The sequence below is a fragment of the Cibotium barometz genome, chromosome 53 (assembly GCF_041138505.1).
Source record: "Cibotium barometz isolate CiBa-2024 chromosome 53, ASM4113850v1, whole genome shotgun sequence".
NCBI lineage: Eukaryota > Viridiplantae > Streptophyta > Polypodiopsida > Cyatheales > Cibotiaceae > Cibotium > Cibotium barometz.
Genome location: NC_141098.1, coordinates 5,874,979 through 5,879,097, shown reverse-complemented (window position 1 = coordinate 5,879,097; position 4,119 = coordinate 5,874,979).

Sequence of the window (4,119 nt, the reverse complement as noted above, 5' to 3'; positions counted from 1 at the left end):
CAGTCCACTATAATTGATTAATGATGCTAATCCTAGTTAATGGTTATTATACATGCAATTAAGTGCTTTTTAATTGTTTTTTGATTGATTTGCATGCTTAAGAGCTACTAATTTAAACAATGTAAAAATTATAAAAATTTATGAAATGCATGAATACAATTGCCTATTCCACTTAATAGAGCCACCCTAATAGAGTGACTTTACCATAGAACCAAGTTCCAGTGCTTCCTCATTAATGACAAGGGAACATGGGGGAGGGTAAAGAGCCAGTGTGATAGGGACTACCTTGTTAAATGACATGGATTTGAATAGGATATGAGTGTATGAATATGAGAAAAAAAGACCTATGGTGGAAAAAAGATGGAGTAATACATAATTTGAGTATAGAGTTGACACTAATGAAGATGAACAAGATATGGATTAGGGCTAATCACATAATCATGATTTTGCATTAAGGAAATGAGTTTGATACATCCATTTATATCTCTCATAGAGCTCCCATCCACATGCTCCATGCACCCTTGTGCCATCCTTGTGTTTATAAATGCCCACATGCCTTGTGCACCCTTGCACTTTCCACGTGTCTACTTTTTGACCATTGACTCCCTTTTACATTCATCCATTCACATGCCCAAATAACATTAGCCTTTATCCATTCTAATTTCATGACATCCTAAGCTCCATACATGTTCTCAATACACGCCTTGGTGCCCAAATGGGCCTCATCCCAAGAAGGTAATATGACATACATAGACATGACATCCCCCCCCTAATGGAGACATACATGTACGTCACTTATCCTAATCATCGGTGGCTAAAGGCGATTACAACAACATGACATGACATTATCATCACATGGACACATCTTCACAAGGATTTCTCAATACCAAGGTTGACATCAACATAATACATGACATGAATCATCATTACACCTAGAAAAGGTGTTCTTGTGGAGCATCCTCATGAAATGCTTCCACCATCAAGTGGCTTTGTTGTTTCTCCTTTGACAAAAAATTCTTCTCAAGGTGGCCTACCTTGCCACATGCATCACATACAAGCTTAGACTTGTTTCGATGACGACATTGGGCCATTACATGCCCCATCCTTCCACAATGATTACATTTGATATTAGATTTGTTAAAGAATGCAGTCTCCCTGCTGTTTGTTGAGCTTTGTTGTGGACCTTTTAGTTTCTTATTTCAAACAAAGAGGATTCAACACTTTCAAGAGTAAGGTTTGGAAGATTAGTAAGAGTTGTTACCGCCGAAGAAAACGCTTGAGGCATGCTTTTGATTAAGACCGCAATTGCATACTCTTGAGGCATGCTCTTGATTAAGACCGCAATTGCATCTTTCTCATCCATGGGTGTCTTGATACCTGCAAGATGCATCATAATGCTCTTCATCTTACCTAAATGTTTCACAAATAGGTTTTTAAACTTCATATCAAGGCCATAGAATTGTATTTTCATGGTTATTTAAAATTTTACCCTTGCTCCAAATACCTTCTCTAGTTCATCCCATGCATGCTCCTTTCCTGATATGGTGAATGATGTTATCCGCAAGGCTTAATCCAATGATGGCCATGGCTTTTCTATCCTTTTTTATCCATGCTTTGACTTCATCATCACTCCCTTCATCAAGCTCATCTCAATTTACTACCCCCAAAGTTCCTTTTGCATGAGTAAATACATGACCTTTGTTTGCCATGTATGAAATCCTTCACCACTGAATTTATCCACTAAGATTTGAGTGGCCACGGCTCAATGAGGAAGGTCTTACCGAGATTTTAATTGAATCTCAATAGTGTATAATCCTCTTACAATGGTTTGAATAAATTTAGCTTAGATTTGGGTGCTAAATAGGATTAAGATCACTAAACACTCACTCATCTCATGAAGAAAAAAATTAGTTAACTTTGAGTGATCAATTAGGATAGTTGTACTTTGATTTAATCACAATACTTTGAGAGAATCAAATAGCAATGACCGAATACGATCTTGAACCAATGGTACTTGAAATAAACTAAATTTTAATTAAGGTTACTCAGCATAACAAAATCTTAATTGGGAAAGGGGTGCAGGCCTAGATCTCGAGTTACACTTGATTATTTGCCAAACCGACTTCACTAGCGCATTCGGGGCTGCCGAAAACCCCCAGATCCAAGAGGAATTACGTAATGTTTGCTCGAGCTCGATAGATGACCTGTTTCCCCAAAATTAAGGCATCGGCTGGAAGGGCTAATTTGCATCGAGTTGGAGGAATTCCTCTGAGCAGCAGCTTTGCCCATGGCTCCTCTATACTCCCCTTGAAGCCCTTCCCCAATGGTGGAGGGAGTAAGCAATGGGAAGCCCTCCACCAGAGGTGGTTCTCCATCGCAGTTTTCTTTGGATAAGATATGGGTTTAATTTTAATTATGGTATTATGGAGTGGTAATGAGATGAAAGGAATGGAGTTGGCTCTGATACCATGTGTTAAATGAAATGGATTTGAATGGGATATAAGTCCATGAATATGAGGAAAAAAGACTTATGGTGGATGAAAGATGGAGGAATACATAATTTGAGTATAGAGTTGACACTAAGGAAGATGAACAAGATATGGATTAGGGCTAATCACATAATCACATTTTTGCATTAAGGAAATGAGTTTGATACGTCCATTTATAGCTCTCATAGAGGTCCCATCCACATGCTCCCTTGTGCCATCCTTGTGTTCATAAATGCCCATATGCTTTGTGCACCCTTGCACTTTCCATGTGCTTGCTTTTAGACCATTGACTCCCTTTTACATTCATCCATTCACATGTCCAAATAACCTTAGCCTTTATACATTCTAATTTCATGACATCCTAAGCTCCATCTCACTTACTCCCACATACATGTGCCCTATACACGACATGATGTGCACCATATTTCAAAATACCTCAACACATAGGGATCCACGAGAGAATTCTCATAATAACATGTTCTTAGTCATAACAAGAAAGAGAGAGAGCCTGTAGCCTCAAAGCCAAGCCGATAGAGGACACGTGCCATTAGAAAACTTGCACAGGGAAACTCCATAGGGCAAGAGATCCCATACCCTGAAAAAGAGAATTTTGTGCAACCACCCCCTTACATTACCCTGTCGCCATGTGGATACACATAAGACATACTAAGGATGGGAAGGGGGGTTGCAACAAACATAGAATCCAAAGGCTGAGCTGGGAAAAATCAAGCCAATCCACATATCAAGGATGATGACCAAAATTTGATAAAAATTGAAGATCATATTTAGTACCTAAAGAAGTTCAATCAAATTTGCGAGGTCATAGGACAAATTGATGATCCCACCAAGATCTACTCATTTCAATTTTGTCTTGAAGGCAAAGGAGGCCAGTGGTTTAAATCACTAAACCTGCTTGAAAAGGTTAGTCACCTAGTGGAGCCAGATGGAGCCCCATTGCATAGATATATAACCTCAAGGAGGAGGAGGGAGAGACAATGTGAGATTACATTGCTAGAACCAAGTATCTTCATATGAGATGTAACACCAAAGACTGGATGATTTATTGCTCATTGATTGATTTATGATCGGTTTTAAGAGCAAGAGGCTTAATGACCATCTATACTGGTCTAGGCACTACATTTTTGATGAGTTTTTCATCCCTTGAGACAATAGAACTGGTGGACAATCTGCAAGTCAAGGATGGAGAGAGTCATCCACCACCACACCAACCAAGGGAACACATCACCCAAAGCCTCATCGACCAAGAGTGCCTAAGCAGCATAGCTAGAGTCCTAGTCAAAGACATGATCATGGACAACTTGCTCAGCCATTTAGGCCAATACTGGTAGGGGGGCTAGTCCCAAGGGAAGAGAAACCTTAAGGCTAGCCCTAGTGCAATTCAAGTAGGACATCCACATCTATTACCATGTAAGGATATGGTTTGGTGTGTAACTTGGCATGCAACTTGCTAATTGTTAGTACCAAAAGTGGGGTGGACTCCGGCGCACCACAACAGACGCTCCCCCACACCAAGCCTTACTAGCACCACCAATCACTTCTTGGCATGCACAAGCTGCCTACATATCAAAACCCCTTACCACCCCTAGCACTACCACCTCAACCGGTTCTT